This window comes from Giraffa tippelskirchi, chromosome 2 (genome assembly GCF_054371585.1).
Source record: "Giraffa tippelskirchi isolate mGirTip1 chromosome 2, T2T-mGirTip1v1.2.pri, whole genome shotgun sequence".
Taxonomy (NCBI): domain Eukaryota; kingdom Metazoa; phylum Chordata; class Mammalia; order Artiodactyla; family Giraffidae; genus Giraffa; species Giraffa tippelskirchi.
In genome coordinates this window covers 24211054-24230023 of record NC_137276.1, presented here as the reverse complement: position 1 = coordinate 24230023, position 18970 = coordinate 24211054, and the positions used below count along the sequence as shown (strand labels likewise).

Genomic DNA, 18970 nt, shown 5'->3' with positions numbered 1-18970 from the left:
TATGTTAATCTCAACCTCCTGATTTATCCCCACCACCACCACCTTTCTCCTTTGGTATCCACAAGTTTGTTTTCTGAGTCTGTTTCTTAATGATACAATAAGTTCATTTGTATCATTTTTTTAGATTCCAAAGTGATATCATAAGATATTTGTCTTTTTCTGTCTGACTTACTTCACTGAGTATGATAATCTCTAGGCTATCCCATGTTGCTGCAAATGGCATTATTTCATTCTTTTTTAAGGCTAAGTAATATTCCATTGTATATATGTACAATATCTTCATCCATTCATCTGTAGATGGACATTTAGGTTGCTTCCATGTCTTAGCTATTGTAAATAATGCTACAGTTATCATTGGGGTCCATGTATCTCTTTGAATTATGTCCTTCTTCAGATATATGCCCAGAAGTGACATTGCTAGATCATCTGGTAGCTCTATTTTTAGATATTTAAGGAATATCTATAGTGTTCTCCATGGTGAATGCAAAAACTTAGATTCCCACCAACAATGTAGAAGACTTCCTTTTTCTCCACACCCTATCCAGCATTTATTGTTTGTAGACTTTACGATGGTCACTATGACTGGTATGAGGTAATAACTCATTTAGTTTTGGTTTGCATTTCTCTAATAATTTGCAATGTTGAGCATCTTTTCATGTTCCTGTTGGCCATACATATGTCTTCTTTGGAGAAATGTCTATTTAGGTCTTCTGCTCATTTTTTTTATTTCATTTTTTTTTAAACATAGAACTGCATTGTATATTTTGGAGATTAATCCTTTGTCAGTTGCTTTGTTTGCAAGTATTTTCCATTCTGAGGGTTGTCTTTTCATCTTGTTTATGGTTCTTTTGTCTTGAAAAACCTTTTAAGTTTAATTAGGTCCCATTAGTTTATTTTTGTTTTCATTTTCATTAGTCTAGGAGGTGGGTCAAAAATATCTAGTTATTATTTATGACAAAGAGTGTTCTTCTGATACTTTCCTCTAGGATTTTTATGGTGTTTGCTCTTACATTTAGGTCCTTAATCCATTTTGAGTTCATTTTTGTGTATGGTATAGGGAGTGTTCTAGTTTCATTCTTTTACATGTTCAGTTCAGTTCAGTCACTCAGTTGTGTTCAAGTCTTTGTGACCCCATGAATCGCAGCATGCCAGGCCTCCCTGTCCATCACCAACTCCTGGAGTTTACCCAAACTCATGTCCATCGAGTCGGTGATGCTATCCAGCCATCTCATCCTCTGTCGTCCCCTTCTCCTCCTGCCCCCAATCCTTCCCAGCATCAAGATCTTTTCCAATGAGTCAACTCTTCGCCAAAGAGTTGAGGTGGCCAAAGTATTGGAGTTTCAGCTTCAACATCAGTCCTTCCAATGAACACCCAGGACTGCCACTTATTGAAGAGACTATCTTTTCTCCATTGTATACTTTTGTCTCCTTTGTCATGGATTAGGTGACTATAGGTCAGAATACTCACTGCTGCTGGAGAACTTCTGCGATATAATTATTTTCCAGTTTGTGGATTGCCCGCCTGGCATGTGTGGGATTTGATTGTATGTTGAATGTGCTCCTCCTACTCTCTTGTTGTGGCTTCTTTGCTTTGGACGTAAAATGTCTTTTTTGGTTTATGCTATTCTCTTTTGTCAATGATTGTTTAGCAGTTCATTGTGATTTTGGGCGTTTTCATGAGAGGAGGTGAGCTCGGGTCCTCCTACTCTGCCATCTTATCAAATGACCTTATGAAGCATTTTAAGTGAACTTTGAAAAGTAGAGTTTATTTAGATTTATAGAGACAAGATGTGATAACAGAAAGTGGTGAAAATTGGGTACAAAATAAAAAAGAAGAGTAGCTTTATCTATTTATTATCTAGTCATCCAAATATATGTTGAATAAGGCTAATGGAAATAGAAACATGGAAGTGAGTGTTAGGTTCAGGTCACAGAGGAATGATGATCAAAGAAACAATTGAGCCTCTTAAAAGATATAACCAGTGTTATGTTTCACTTTTATTAAGTCATCAGTGTCATATAAATGGTAAACAGACTGAAGACAGTGAAATCAGGTAGAATGCTAAGCAGCAGCAGCTGTCATAATATAGATAATAGGATCTGACAATGAGAAAGCCCCAGTTCAAAAGATATGAAAATACTTTGAAGCCCTTGAAAATTAATTGAATGTGGACATGGGAATTCAAGGAATAGAAAGGAGTTTATAAAGGTGTTGTCTTATTCATTTTTTTTTTTATAAATTTATTTATTTTAGTTGGGGGCTAATTACTTTACAATATTGTAATAGTTTTTGCCATACATTGACATGAATCAGCCATGGGTTTACATGTGTTCCCCTTCCTGGACCCCCCACCCACCTCCCTCCCCATCCCATCCTTCTGGATCATCCCATTGCCCCGGCCCTGAGCCCTTGTCACATGCATCGAACATGGAATGGTGTTCTGTTTCACATATGATAATATACATGTTTCAATGCTATTCTCCCAGAATGTCCCACCCTCACCTTCTCCCTCAGAGTCCATAAAATTGTTCCATGCATCTGTGTCTCTTATTCTGTCTCGCATATAGGGTTATCGTTACCATCTTTCAAATTCCATATATATGCATTAGTATACTGTATTGTTGTTTTTCTTTCTGGCTTACTTCACTCTGTATAATGGGCTCCAGTTTCATCCATCTCAGTAGAACCGATTCAAATGTATTTTTTTTAATGGCTGAGTAATATTCCATTGTGTATATGTACCACAGCTTCCTTATCCATTCGTCTGCTTATGGAGATCTAGGTTGCTTCCATGTCCTGGCTATTGTAAACAGTGCTGCGATGAACATTGGGATACACGCGTCTCTTTCAATTCTGGTTTCCTCGGTGTATATGCCCAGCAGTGGGATTGCTGGGTCATATGGCAGTTCTATTCCCAGTTTTTTAAGGAATCTCCACACTGTTCTCCATAGTGGCTGTACTAGTTTGCATTCCCACCAACAGTGTAAGAGGGTTCCCTTTTCTCCACACCCTCTCCAGCATTTATTGCTTGTAGACTTTTGGATAGCAGCCATTCTGACTGGTGTGAAATGATACCTCATTGTGGTTTTGATTTGCATTTCTCTAATAATGAGTGATGTTGAGCATCTTTTCATGTGTTTGTTAGCCATCTGTATGTCTTCTTTGGAGAAATGTCTGTTTAGTTCTTTGGCCCATTTTTTGATTGGGTCGTTTATTTTTCGGGAATTCAGCTGCAGAAGTTGCTTGTATATTTTTGATATTAATTGTTTGTCTGTTGCTTCATTTGCTATTATTTTCTCCCATTCTGAAGGCTGTCTCTTCACCTTGTTTATAGTTTCCTTTGTTGTGCAAAAGCTTTTAATTTTAATTAGGTCCCATTTGTTTATTTTTGCTTTTATTTCCAATATTCTGGGAGGTGGGTCATGGAGGATCCTGCTGTGATTTATGTCGGAGAGTGTTTTGCCTATGTTTTCCTCTAGGAGTTTTATTGTTTCTGGTCTTATATTTAGATCTTTAATCCATTTTGAGTTTATTTTTGTGTACGGTGTTAGGAAGTGTTCTAGTTTCATTCTTTTACAAGTGGTTGACCAGTTTTCCCAGCACCACTTGTTAAAGAGATTGTCTTTTCTCCATTGTATATTCTTGCCTCCTTTGTCGAAGATAAGGTGTCCATATGTGCGTGGGTTTATCTCTGGGCTTTCTATTTTGTTCCATTGATCTATATTTCTATCTTTGTGCCAGTACCATACTGTCTTGATGACTGTGGCTTTGTAGTAGAGCCTGAAGTCAGGCAGGTTGATTCCTCCAGTTCCATTCTGCTTCCTCAAGATTGCTTTGGCTATTCAAGGTTTCTTATATTTCCATACAAATTGTGAGATGATTTGTTCTAGTTCTGTGAAAAAATACCATTGGTAGCTTGATAGGGATTGCATTGAATCTATAGATTGCTTTGGGTAGTATACTCATTTTCACTATATTAATTCTTCCAATCCATGAACACGGTATATTTCTCCATCTGTTTGTGTCCTCTTTGATTTCTTTCATCAGTGTTTTATAGTTTTCTATATATAAGTCTTTTGTTTCTTTAGGTAGATATATTCCTAAGTATTTTATTCTTTTTGATGCAATGGTGAATGGTATTGTTTCCTTAATTTCTCTTTCTGTTTTCTCAATATTGGAGTATAGGAATGCAAGGGATTTCTGTGTGTTAATTTTATATCCTGCAACTTTACTATATTCATTGATCAACTCTAGTAATTTTCTAGTAGAGTCTTTAGGGTTTTCTATGTAGAGGATCATGTCATCTGCAAACAGTGAGAGTTTTACTTCTTCTTTTCCTATCTGTATTCCTTTTATTTCTTTTTCAGCTCTGATTGCTGTGGCCAAAACTTCCAAAACTATGTTGAATAGTAGTGGTGAAAGTGGGCATCCTTGCCTTGTTCCTGACTTTAGGGGAAATGCTTTCAATTTTTCACCATTGAGGATAATGTTTGCTGTGGGTTTGTCATATATAGCTTTTATTATGTTGAGATATGTTCCTTCTATTCCTGCTTTCTGGAGGGTTTTAATCATAAATGGATGCTGAATTTTGTCAAAGGCTTTTTCTGCATCTATTGAGATAACCATATGGTTTTTTTCTTTCAATTTGTTAATGTGGTGTATTACATTGATTGATTTGCGGATGTTAAAAAAACCTTGCATTCCTGGGATAAAGCCCACTTGGTCATGATGTATGATCTTTTTAATATGATGTTGGATTCTGTTTGCTAGAATTTTATTAAGGATTTTTGCATCTATGTTCATCAGTGATATTGGCCTGTAGTTTTCCTTTTTTGTGACATCTTTGTCTGGTTTTGGAATTAGGGTGATGGTGGCCTCATAGAATGAGTTTGGAAGTTTACCATCTTCTGCAATTTTCTGGAAGAGTTTGAGTAGGATAGGTGTTAGCTCTTCTCTAAATTTTTGGTAGAATTCCGCTGTGAAGCCGTCTGTTCCTGGGCTTTTGTTTGCTGGAAGATTTCTGATTACAGTTTCGATTTCCATGCTTGTGATGGGTCTGTTAAGATCTTCTATTTCTTCCTGGTTCAGTTTTGGAAAGTTATACTTTTCTAAGAATTTGTCCATTTCTTCCAAGTTGTCCATTTTATTGGCATATAGCTGTTGGTAGTAGTCTCAGAGATGAGGGAATTCAGCACCACCAAACCAGCTCTCCAGCAAATGCTAAAGGATCTTCTCTAAACAGGAAACACAGAAAGGATGTTTCAACACGAACTCAAAACAACAAAGTAAATGGCAACGGGATCATACTTATCAATAATTACCTTAAATGTAAATGGGTTGAATGCCCCAACCAAAAGACAAAGGGTTGCTGAATGGATACAAAAACAAGACTCCTATATATGCTGTCTACAAGAGACCCACCTCAAAACTAGAGACACACACAGGCTGAAAGTGAAAGGATGGAAAAACATATTCCATGCAAACGGAGACCAAAAGAAAGCAGGAGTCGCAATACTCATTTCAGATAAAATAGACTTTAAAATAAAGGATGTGAAAAGGGACAAAGAAGGACACTACATAAAGATCAAAGGATCAATTCAAGAAGAAGACGTAACAATCATAAATATATACGCACCCAACATAGGAGCACCACAATATATAAGGCAAATACTAACAAGTATGAAAGGGGAAATTAACAATAACACAATAATAGTGGGAGACTTTAATACTCCACTCACGCATATGGATAGATCAACTAAACAGAAAATTAACAAGGAAACACAAACTTTAAATGATACAATAGACAAATTAGATTTAATTGATATTTACAGGACTTTCCACCCCAAAACAATCAATTTTACCTTTTTCTCAAGTGCACATGGAACTTTCTCCAGGATAGATCACATCCTGGGCCATAAATCTAGCCTTGGTAAATTCAAAAAAATTGAAATCATCCCAGCCATCTTCTCTGACCACAATGCAGTAAGATTAGACCTCAATTACAGGAAAAAAACTAGTAAAAGTTCCAACATATGGAGGCTAAACAACACGCTTCTGAATAACCAACAAATCACAGAAGAAATCAAAAAAGAAATCAAATTATGCATAGAAACGAATGAAAATGAAAACACAACAACCCAAAACCTATGGGACACTGTAAAAGCAATACTAAGGGGAAGGTTCATAGCAATACAGGTGTACCTCAAGAAACAAGAAAAAAATCAAATAAATCAACTAACTCTACACCTAAAGCAACTAGAGAAGGAAGAAATGAAAAACCCCAGGGTCAGTAGAAGGAAAGAAATCTTAAAAATTAGGGCAGAAATAAATGCAAAAGAAACAAAAGAGACCATAGCAAAAATCAACAAAACTAAAAGCTGGTTTTTCGAGAAGATAATTTTTAAATGATCATTTATATGTACAGACAATAGAGATTATAAGCTAGAGGGATAATGAATATGGTAGAACACTTTTTTTTAGTTTTATTGAAATATAATTGATACATAGTATTGTATAAGTTTCTTTTATTATTGTATAAGTTTCAGTTCAGTTCAGTTCAGTCTGTGATATTGAATGGTTTGCCTTGGAAACGAATAGAGCTCATTCTGTCGTTTTTGAGATTGCATCCAAGTACTGCATTTCGGACTCTTTTGTTGACCATGATGGCTACTCCATTTCTTCTAAGGGATTCTTGCCCACAGTAGTAGATATAATGGTCATCTGAGTTAAATTCACCCATTCCAGTCCATTTTAGTTCACTGATTCCTAGAATGTCGATGTTCACTCTTGCCATCTCCTGTCTGACCACTTCCAATTTGCCTTGATTCATGGACCTAACATTCCAGGTTCCTATGCAATATTGCTCTTTACAGCATCGGACTTTGAGTCTATCACCAGTCACATCCACAGCTGGGTATCATTTTTGGTTTGGCTCCATCCCATCATTCTCTCTGGAGTTATTTTTCCACTGATCTCCGGTAGCATATTGGGCACTTACTGACCTGGGGAGTTCATCTTTCAGTGTCCTATCTTTTTGCCTTTTCATACTGTTCATGGGGTTCTCAAGGCAAGAATACTGAAGTATAAGTTTAAGTTGTACAATATAATGATTTGATATACATATACTATAAAATGATTACCATAATCAATGTGGTTCACATTCATCATCTCATATAGATACACAAAGAAAGAAAAAACAATTTACCTTGTGGTGGGGACTCTTAGGATATACTCTCTTAAATTTCATGTATACCACATTGAATTGTTAACTATAGCAATCATGTTGTACATTACATCCTTAGTACTTTTTTAATCCTATAAGTAGAGGTGTGTACATTTTAACCCCTTTCCCCTCTCCCCACCTCTAGCAATGGTAACCACAAATTGAATCTCTTCTTCTGAATTTTTAAAAACAATTTCCATGTAATTAAGATCATACAGTATTTGTCTTTGTCAGACTAATTTTGCTTGGCATAATGCCATCAAGTTCCGCTCATGTTTTCACAAATGGTAGGATTTCCTCCTTTTTATGGCTAAATAATATTCACCTGTATACAGATTCCACATCTTCTTTATCCATTCATCCATCACTGTACACTTAGGTTGTTTCTGTGTCTTGGCTGTTGTAAATAATGATGCTATAAAACATGAGGGTGCACATTTCTCATCAACATAGTATTTTCATTTCCTTTGGATATATTTTCAGAAGTAGATTGTGTGGTTTTTCTATTTTTAATTTTGGATACTAACCCATTATCAGAGATAGGGTTTGCACCATTTCTTTTGCTATGCAAAAGCTTTTAAATTTGATGTATTCCCCACTTGTTTATATTTTATCTTGTTACTTTCACTTTAGGTGCCACATCCAAAAACAATCCTTGCCAAGACTCATGTCAAAGAGATTTTTCCTATGTTTCACCTAGCAGTTTATGGCTTTTGGACTTAAATTTAGGCCTTTAATCCATTTCAAGTTAACTTTGCTGAATAAGATAGGGGTCTAGTTTTATTCTTTTTACATGTGAAAGAATTCTGCCATATAATTTATTGAGAATACTGTCATTTTTCTCCATTGACTATTCTTGGCTCACTTGTAAAATATTAGTTGACATTATATACTTGAATTTATTTCTGGGCTCTTGATTGTGTCCCATTGTTCTATTTGTCTGTTTTTATGCCAGAGGTACTGGTGGTTTAGTCACTAATTCGAGACCCCCATGGACTGTACCCTGCCAGGCTCCTCTGTCCATGGAAATTCCTGGACAGAAATACTGGACTGGGTTGTCATTTCCTTCTTCAAGCAATCTTCCTGACCCAGGGATCCAACTAGCATCTCATGTATTGTCTCCTGCATTGCAGGCAGATTTTTGACTGTTGAGTCACCAGGAAAGCCCTTTTATGCCAGAACCATACTGTTTGATTACTATAACTTTATAATTAAGCTTAATATCAGGAACCATGATATCTCTCACTTTGTTGTCCTTTGTCAAGATTGCTTTACCTGTTCAGGTTTTTTGTAGTTCCATATAACTTTTAGGATTGCTTTTTTCTATCTATATAAACATGCCATTAAAAATTTAATACAGATTGCAGATTATATATATATGGATTTTGGTAAAATGGACATTGTAACAATCTTGATTCTTCCAATCCATGAACACAGAGCACCTTTAATTTCTTTGATCAATGTCTTATAGTTTTCACTATAGAGAACTTTCACCTTAGTTAAATTTATGTAAAAGTATTTTATTGTTTTAGATGCTGTAGTAAATGGAATCATAGTCTTTATTTTCTCAGATAATGTACTGTTAGTATATAAGAATACTACTAATTTTTGTATGTTAATTTTGTATCTTGCAACTTTACTGAATTCATTGATTTGATATATATATATATTTTTTTTTGGTGGGAGACTTTAAGAAATTTTAATATATAGAAATCATGTAATCTACAAATAGAGACATTTTCCTTTTCATTATTTATTTATTTTTGCTTAATTGCTATTCAGATTTCAAGTACTATGTTGAATACTAGTGCCCAAAAGTGGGCACCTTTGTCTTCCTGATCTTAGAGGAAAATATTATACCTTATCACCACTGAGTATGATGGTAGCTGTGGGTTTGTCATATGTGGACTTTATTGTGTAACAAATGCCAGATTTGTTAAGAATTTTATCATTAATCAATGTTAAATTCTGTCAAATGATGTTTCTGCTTGTATTCAGATAATCATGTTTTGTTTTTTTTTTATTTCATGCTATTAATGTGATTTATCACATTGACTTGGATATATTCAATCATCCTCAATTCCCAGGGATTAATTATACTTGGTCATGATGAATGATATTTCTATGTGATGCTGTATTCCATTTGCTAGTATATTATTGAGAATCTTTGCATTTATATTTATCAGGCATATTAGCCTATAATTGGAAGAGGGAATTTTATCTGTTTGTTTTCTGGTAGTGCACTTTTCTGGCTATGGTATCAAGGTAATGCTGATCTTATAAAGTGAGTCTGGAAGTGTTTCCTCCTCTTCAAGATTTTTGAAAGAGTTTGAGAAGATTGGAATTAATTCTTTAAATGTGTGGCAAAGCTCACCTGTGAAGCCACCTGATTGGTCCTGGGCTTTTCTTTGTTAGTATATTTTTGATAGTTGTTCTGTTCAAATATTTTATTTCATCTTGATTCAGTCTTCTTAGGTTGTATGTTTCCAGTAACTTTTCCATTTCTTTTAGCTTGTCCAGTTTGTTGGCATATAGTTATTCACAGTAGCATCTTAAGTTCCTTTGCATTTTTATGGTATCAACTGTAATGTCTCCTTTTCATTTATAATTTTGTTGATTTGGGTGCTCCTTTTTCCTTGATTTGCCTAGCAAGATTTTTGAATTTTATCTTTTTAAAGAACCAAGTCAGTTTTGTTAACCTTTTAAAATTTGTTTTCTAGTCTATATCACTTATTTCTGCCCTGTTATTTATTATTCCCTTTATTTTGCTAACTTTGGCCTCAGTTTGTTTTTTCTCTAGTTCAAGGAATAGAATTAGGTTGTTTGAAGTCTTTCCTGGTAATGTAAGCATTGATTGCTATGAACTTTCCTCTTAAAACTTCTTTTTACTGCATCCCATAAGTATTGGTATGTTGTGTTTCTATTTTCACCTATCTCAAGGCACAATTTTATTTCACCATTAACTTATTTGATTAGCTGTTTGTTGAGGAAGGTATTGTTTCATTTCCATGTATTCATAATTTTTCTAAATTTCCTTTAGAAATTGTTGTTGATTTCTAGTTTCATACTATTGTGGTCAGAGAAGATACTTGGTAAGATTTCAGCTTTGAATTTGCTAAGACTTGTTTTGTGACCTAACACATGGTATACCTAAAAATGCACCATATACACTAGGTAAGAATATATATTCTGCTCTTACAGAATAGAATATTCTGTTTATATGTCTCAGGTTCACTTTTTCCATAGTGTTTTTCAGATATGCTCTTTTATTACTGATTTCTGCCTGTGTGATCTACTCATTACTAGGTGCAGGTTTTAAAATCTCCAACTTTTATTATATTGCTGAGTGTTTCTCCTCTTACCTCCTGTTTTTGCTTTATCTATATTGGAGTGTTCTGATATTGGATGCATATTTACAATTGTTTTATCTTCTTGAAGGATTGACCCCTTTTCTCGATATATAATAAGCTTCATTGTCTCTTTTTATCATTTAGCTTCAAGTGTAATTTTTATCCAGTAAGTATAGCTACCCCTCCTTTTTGGATGTCATGTGCTTAAAATACCTTTTCCTATCCTTTCACTCTATGTGTGTCTTTAAGGTTAAACTGACTCTTTTGGAGGCCACATTTTTGGATCTTGTTTCTTGGCTTTTATTTTAATCTACTCAGAGATTCTAGAGCTTTTGATTGGATAATTTATTTACATTAAGGCAACTATTGACATCTATGAACTTACCATTTTATTTTCTGGATGTTTTTTAGACCCTTTGCTTATTGTTTCCTATACTATTGTTTCTTAATACTATCTTTTTGTGTATTTTGATGTCATTTGGTATAATTACTACAAGTTTCTTCCTTATGGTTACCATGAGGATTACATGAAGTATCTTAAAATTATAACACCCTATTTTTAACTGATAATAACTTCAACAGTATCCTTAAACTTTACACTTTTACATTTCCTTGCTCTCACATTTCAGATTATTAATGTTTACATACTATTTATATTATGTTACATAACAGATTATTAGTAAATTTCACTATATTTAATTTTTAACCTAGAGTTGAATTTCACATCACCATTACCATATTATAGAATCAAATTTTGACTATACATAATATTCACCATTGAGTGAGCTTTATGCTACCTTCTTATGTTTTTTTTTTAATGTTAATTAGCATCTTTTCATTTCCTGTGAAAGAATTCCCTTCAGCACTTCTTGTAAGGCTGTTGTAGTGGTGATTAACTCCCTCAGCTTTTGTTTGTTTGGGACAGTATTTATCTCGCCTTCATTTCTGAAGGATTGTTTGGCTGGGTATGGGATTCTTGGTCAACAATTTTATCTTCCAATACTTTAAATGTATCTTCTCATTCTTTTCAGCATGAAATGGTTCTGTTGAGAAATCTATTGATAGTCTCATACTGGTTCCCTTGTATACAGTTTCTCTCGCTGCTTTCAAAATTCTTTATTTTGTTATTTTGACAATTTAATTATAATCTTTCTCAGTGTAGCGCTTTGGGTCCTTTGGACCTCATGGATTTGGATGTTCATTTCTCTCCCCCATATTTAGGAAGCGTTCAGCCGCTGTTACTAAATACACATTTCCCCCTTTTTCTCTTCTGAAATTCCCATTGCATGCATATCATTTCTTTGATCGTGTCCCATAAGTCCCATAGATTTTCTTCACTCTTTTTTTAATTTTTGTTCCTCTGACTAGATAATTTGAAGTGCCCTCTTTTCTAGGTCACTAATTCTTTTTTCTTCATGGTTGAGTCTGCTTTTGAAGGTATCCATTGAATTCTTCCATTGAGTGATCATGTTTTTCAGCTCTAGGATTTTTGTGTGGTTTCTGTTGTCTGTTGATGGTATCAGTTTCTTTGTAGAACTTCTTGTTTTGTTCATGCATTTTCATAAACTCATTTAGTTGGCTCTACATTTCTGTAGGTCACTAAAATTCTTTAAGAAGAGAATTATTCTGAATTATTTGACAGTTCGTTGATCTCCATTTTTTTAGAGTTGTTTATTGAAGTTTTATTAGTTGTTTGTTTGTTTGTTTTTGGTGATGTCATTTTTACCGGATTTTTTTGAGATCCTTAATTTCTTATGTCAGTATTGGAACATTTAAGTAAGTGGTTTCCTTTTAGAGACTTATAGACTTGCTTTGTCAAAAGCAGTTCTTTACCAGTCAGCTCAGCTTAGTTTTTCTAGATATGCCTGTTGATAATGCCTTGTGCAGATAGAGTTTTCTATCAGGGTCTATTTTGGGGTGAGGCCACTTCCCAATTTAGGAGAACCTAATCCAGTCAAAATTGAGTACTGATGCCTTGGCCAGATGGAACCACTGATTCTGCTTAGAAGACAGAGAGAGGCAATGGGCTTCCCAGGTGACTCAGGTGTAAAGAATCTGCCTGCCAATGCAGGAGCCATAGGAGATGCATTTCAATCCCCGGTTAGTAAGATCCCCTGGAGGAGGAAATGGCAATCCACTCCAGTATTCTTGCTTGGAGAATCCCATGGACAGAGGAGCCTAGTGGGTTCTAGTCCATGGGGTCTCAAAGAGTAGGACATAACTGAGGGACTAAGCACCCCACCAAGGAGAGGCATGGGGTGTTCTCTCTGTTCAAGTGCCACTATAAGAAGGGTATTGGATGGGCTATGGAGCTTCCTATGTGCTCCTAAATTCCCTGGTTGGGCAGGCTAAAGATGTATTCAGCAATGGACAGGTTTACAAATCATTTTCCCTCTCCAATACCAATAGGAGAACAAGCTCAAGGGCAGTAAGGTTCTGTGTTTGTGGTTTAAAGCCAGTCCAAGTAGGCAGATTTGTACCCTGCTGAGTTCCCTGGTCAGACCATGCCACAGACCTGGTTCTACAAATGAGCAAAGCTGTTGGTCAGAATTTATACTTGGTCATTGCAGATAGGAAATATCTGCTGAGATTTGAGTGCTAATTGCTGCAAGCTCCTCTCCCTTTCTCAGTCATATGAGATTCCTAGTCAGGGAATCCCCTGCAGTTCCTGTGGGGTTTTGAATGGGGGTGATTATGGTAAGCTACATTTATTTAGGGAAAACAGAGCAACTATTTACATTTTTAATGCAGATGTAAACTAGTCACAACAGAGTAAGGAAGGGGAAGAGACAGAGATAAAAAGATCTTCAGAAATATTTGGGAACCCACTTTTATTTTCTTCTTCCCTAACACTGAGGAGGAAAAAAATAAATAGTCTCTCCCAGAGTTTTTCATCCAAGCTCTAGACTTTCTTTGTTCACTGGGGACAATGTCATCTTTTAGGACAGAAGAGTCTTGAGGAACTAGGTCTAGATTCACTTTATCATATAAAATGTATGATAGTGCAATGGTTCAGAGCATGAACATCTCAATAGGTAAAGATAAAAAGAGATTCTCTAAACCCTGTCACTGCTTATTTGTTCGGTAATACTGAGCAATTTACTTCCAAAACCCAAGCAATCTCTTCTGCAAAACAGGGATAATAATACTATTATGTGGTAGATGTGAGAATTAAATAATTGCTAACATTTATTGAATTTTTAATGTTTCAGATTGTGTGCCAATATGTTAAAATATAGAAAAATAAATAGAAGTACATTTTAACTTCCTAATTTGATTTTAAGCATCCACAAATGTAGGCATTGTAACTTACATTTCTTTGTAGGCTTTACTGAGCTTAGCACAGGCAATTGTACAGAATGAGAGATTTAAATATATTCAGTTCACAATTTTGGTAGCACATCTTTTGGTCAGTCTAGTCTCTTTACTACTAAAGAGGTTTTTTGGGGGGGAGACAGTTATACCAAGGAATTTTTATTGGAAGAGACCAGTTACCAATAGCATATACTACAAAATTATGTAATTTTAGAGTATGTCAAAAACATCAACTGTTGTCTAAAAGTCCAAACTATTCATTACCAACTGAGCCACAAGGGAAGATATAAATTATTCAGAAGCCTAAGACACATCTATACTTTTTTCAAAGCTTAAAGGCATTTATTTCTTAAGTTTCTACTATTTGTATAAGGTATATTGTTATTTTATTTGCCCCAAACTTAAGTTCTTCATGTCTATCAGTGTGTTAGTTCTTTGTTCTTTCCTTAATTTTATGGATTCTAACCCTGCTTATTTAACTTATATGCAGAGTACATCATGAGAAACACTGGGCTGGATGAAGCACAAGCTGGAATCAAGATTGCGGGGAGAAATATATCAATAATCTCAGATATGCAGATGACACCACCCTTATGGCAGAAAGTGAAGAAGAACTAAAGAGCCTCTTGATGAAAGTGAAAGAGGAGAGTGAAAAAGTTGGCTTAAAGCTCAACATTCAGAAAACTAAGATCATGGCATCCAGTCCCATCACTTCATGGCAAGGCTCCTCTGTTCATGGGATTTTCCAGGTAAGAGTACTGGAGTGGGTTGCCATTGCCTTCTCCGGCATCATAGCCTAGCTTACATTAAACATGCTCAAAACATCTACATGAGCCTGTAGTTGGGCAAAATCATTTGACAAAGTGTTAAATATCTCATGCAATATTGAATACTGTACTTAAAAGTAAAAAAGCAGATTGGTTGTATGGGTACAGTAATGATTTTAAGTGTGTCAGTTATTTTCCTTTATGATCACCTGGCTGACTAAGAACTACAGCTTGCTGCCACTGGCCAGCATCAGAGGGAGAATATCTCAGTAGCCTGGGGAAATACATTTGAAGTATGGTTTCTACTGAATGTGTATTGCTTTCCACCATCATAGGTTAGGGACCATCTGTACTTTGAAATCCAATAACTCATGCGAAGAGTTGACTCATTGGAAAAGACCCTGATGCTGGGAGGGATTGGGGGCAGGAGGAGAAGGGGACGACAGAGGATGAGATGGCTGGATGGCATCACCAACTCAATGGACATGGGTTTGGGTAAACTCTGGGAGTTGGTGATAGACAGGGAGGCCTGGGTTGCTGCGATTCATGGGGTTGCAAAGAGATGGACATGACTGAGCGACTGAACTGAACTCTTTTCTAACCTTTTAAATTTTATAAATGGCTTAATAGGCACAACAATGAGGACTGATTTTTAATATGCTACTTATTGAGCAAGTTGGACTGAAGTCCAGGTATCTTGGCATTTAAACCAGTGTCTATTCTACCAAATTAGAGTGATTCATTGCCTGAATTACCCTCAGTAACTCCTTTTTTGTTTAAGACGTGGTCTTATGAACCAATTTAGGATTGTTAAGAAGGAAGAAGTGGGAGTCATGGATGGGTATTGGGTAGACAATGAAGAGTGTCTATAATGAAAAACCCAGAACCCAAGGTATATCACTCTTGTCTTAACTTAGTATACACAGCTTTTATAGTTTTTCCAGTATTTTCAGGCTTTCTTCATTTAACATATGTTCAAAAAACCCAACTGTCCAATTATAGTCAATGTAAACTAAGCACAAATTCTATGCATTAAATTCCTAAGAAAATATTTTACTCCTGATTACAAAGTATAGATGCAGTTGGCATTGATCTTTTCTCCCATCCTCCTTCCTCAAACATAGGACTATAAGGCAAAATAGCATTCCTTCAAGCATCGTAGAGTGGAATAAGAGAGATGTCTTGGGCTTTGACATTATTGGCTGACATAGGTAAGTAAATAATTCTATTTAACTGTGATAATCCAAGTTTTTATTGTTGTTGCTATTGTTACTTGGGGCCTAATAAATTTCTAACTGACATGTAACATACATTCTACTGAATTTTCATTTCTCCAAAGGGAAACTATACCTTGAGAGGATGTTCTTCAGTTATCAATACCTCCAATACTGGCAAGTTCTGTGTAAGAAAAACTCATGTGTGATACATATGCCTCCTTGTATTTTGAACTGAAACTTCATATATCCTATTCAAAAACTTATTCAACTTTAACAAAAACTTTTTAAAAGCATTTCTTGTTGTTGTTCAGTCACTCAGTCGTGGCTGACTCTTTGCAACCCCATGGACTGCAGCATGCCAGGCTTCCCTGTCCTTCACTGTCTCCCAGAGACTTGTTCAAACTCATGTCCATAGAATCGGTGATGCCATTCAATCATCATAAATATGTTTTATTCTGGATCTCTTTGCATATCTCACTATACCTCTCTACACTGTACCCCAAGCATATATGATGGACTTTGGATTGTAGAAAGTATTGTAAAATATTTATTATAGTGAATATATAGGTGAAAACTCCAAAAAAATGAAGACTCCAAACAAAAAAAGGATTTATATATTCACTATAATATTTTAAAATACTTTATATGATCCAAAGTCCATCATATATGCTTGGGGTACAGTGTAGAGAGGGATAGTGAGATATGCAAAGAGATCCAGAATAAAATATATTTATATATTAACTATGATACTTGGGGAAAAAACTTTACCAATAATTTTTCAAGAAAAGAAACTATAAATGCCATATATAGTGCTGTGATGAAAAACATATATGCATATATATATAAAATAGCTAGTACCTCAGTGTTTTAATTGGTGAATTAGTACCAACAAGTCTTCACTGTCTTTGCCCATACATGGACCTTCCTAATTATATCTACATGGATTATATTTAAGCTTTTCATATACACTATGTAATATATTTTACTGGTCAGGAGTTTTTTTTAACCTGTTACAGATATATCTACAGTAGAAGTCAGGAAGCTTATTGGCCAAGTCTTTGATATTATAAACCCTTAAAATTCTAATATTTAGGCATATCTTTCTTTTATTGTTTTTAGGAAATCTGTTAATATATCTTCCCCTAAAAAGCATTCCTCAAGCACATTTCAATTAAGAAAAAGTCCAGCATTTACAAAGCCAACTCTGTCTCCTGCCTACATTAATCCATGGTTAATAAATAACAAACAAACCATTTTATTTATTCAAGCACTAATTTTGATATGGATGGCTCCCCATAATCTACACACCTTGGCTAGTAGAGACTCCAAACAAAAATAATTTAGCAATTATGAAGATTTACTGTAAGTAATTGTCCTGAAACTGACTGAATAAGGCTAAAGGAAGAAAAATGATTCATTTTTAACTTATTTATCTCATACTGACTTTCTGTTCTAAATAATCATGCTCTGGCATATTGTTATGAATATTCAAAAGGTTTTTTAATGGCTTAATAATTCTTCTTCCTTTGTTTCTAGGAACAGAAATCATAACACATGTTGAAATAGAGGCTCGCTTGTCAGAAGCAGATAAAGTAGGGTATCATTTGATGATCTCTCTATTTTCCATAGCTCCAACAAAGGCAGACCAGCCATCAAAGGGGAAAACACCACTCCCATCTGGATTTTAATACAGAAATTAACATAGAGCTGGCCTAGCTTGGACTTTCTTGATTAAGAGTTAAAAATATACAAAGTAAAAGTTTGCTTACCAGGAATCATCACAATCCAGAATATGTCGTTTGGAAATAGATAATACGTGAGCTCCAGATTTTCCCAGCATGATGTGTTTGCTCACTTCTTTCCCTTGAGGACAAAGAAAGTGGCCGTTGGCAAAATTCCCCAGAGGAAAGAGGCAGAATCTTATTTTTTGCTTCACGCCTAATGAGGTAATGCTTTTGTTGTTTACGCTCCCTCTTCCTCTCGGACCCACCTCTGCCCTTCTTTGTCTGCCTTGTGTCCTGGGATACTGAGCACTGTGGACTATGTCACATGGCCTTCTTTCCAAATCTCTCACTTTCAGCTGAGTTTGCCAATGAGAGGAACTGAAAGACACACTTTGGGATGTTTACTTCCTCTACTCCTTTACTCATTGGATGCACTCCATATTTACACATCCTATGGGATGATATCTCTTTCATGGCTAAACCTTTTCTAATGGTTCCAGTTGTATAGTTCCTTCATTTCCCTCCACTGGGCTGAAGGGTGGTACTGGCTTGCCTTTGTTGCTGGTCCCTGGGTACATTACCATTTTTTGTTGTTGTTGTTGTTTAATTAACCTCATCCCTAAAATCTATAAAAGTTACCTTAACTTTAGAACCAGTATATCAGTAAGTAGCCCAGAAAGAAACAAATAGCAAACTTGAAGGGTTTACCCAAACAGCCCCCCAAAAACATTGAAGCTTCCTGATGCTTGTTTATGTTTAAGGTGCTGTGTACAGTTTGTCAAGAAAGGAAGATTACAGAGGTTTAGTCACTAAACTACTACTCTCCCCATTGCATTCTCAGGATGCATAACTACAATTTACAGGCAAATACATCACAACTTTTTTTTCACTTTATGACACATACCACATAATATTCACATAATTAATTCAGAACTATGTACAAGGTAAGGCTAATATTTGTTTGAGGGAAAAATCGATTCTTGCTGATCCTGCTTAAGAAAGCATATCATAAAGCTTGCCTGTGAGAATAAGGTTGTTATAAGTAAACCTTGAAACTGCAATCTTTAAAGAAAATTATTTTCAAGCTTTATTAATAATAATCTACTAATAATAATTTGCATTATACCAGATTCTCTTGCAGGTCATCTATGCCACAATTAAAACAGCTTTTTATGAGACCTGGATGGAAAGATACCTTTCTTTCAGAATCTTCTATTAGAAGGTCAGTGACAAATTGTCCTACTTCTTCCATCAGTTATATTAGTCCAGCCCTTTATCTAAGTCACACAAATATGAATTGAGTAGCACTGATACAAAAACAAATGCAATAGATGTTTCAACATGCTTTAACTATGTTGAGATGATTTAGCTATC

The 18970-nt window shown here is 35.3% G+C and overlaps 1 protein-coding gene across 3 annotated transcripts in view; it reads left to right on the top strand.

The window, feature by feature from the left end:
* Positions 1 to 18970, top strand: part of LOC145539478 (uncharacterized) — a 702259-nt gene that overhangs the window by 664400 nt on the left and 18889 nt on the right. For 2 of the 3 annotated variants that reach the window (XR_014077848.1, XR_014077852.1), the window contains exons 11-14: positions 14379 to 14637; positions 15780 to 15866; positions 17502 to 17818; positions 18726 to 18818. The gene's annotated coding sequence lies outside the window, so the exon portion shown is untranslated. Of the gene's footprint in view, positions 1 to 14378; positions 14638 to 15779; positions 15867 to 15994; positions 16058 to 17408; positions 17819 to 18725; positions 18819 to 18970 lie in introns of all 3 variants that reach the window. The other variant, XR_014077853.1, reaches the window with a different exon arrangement.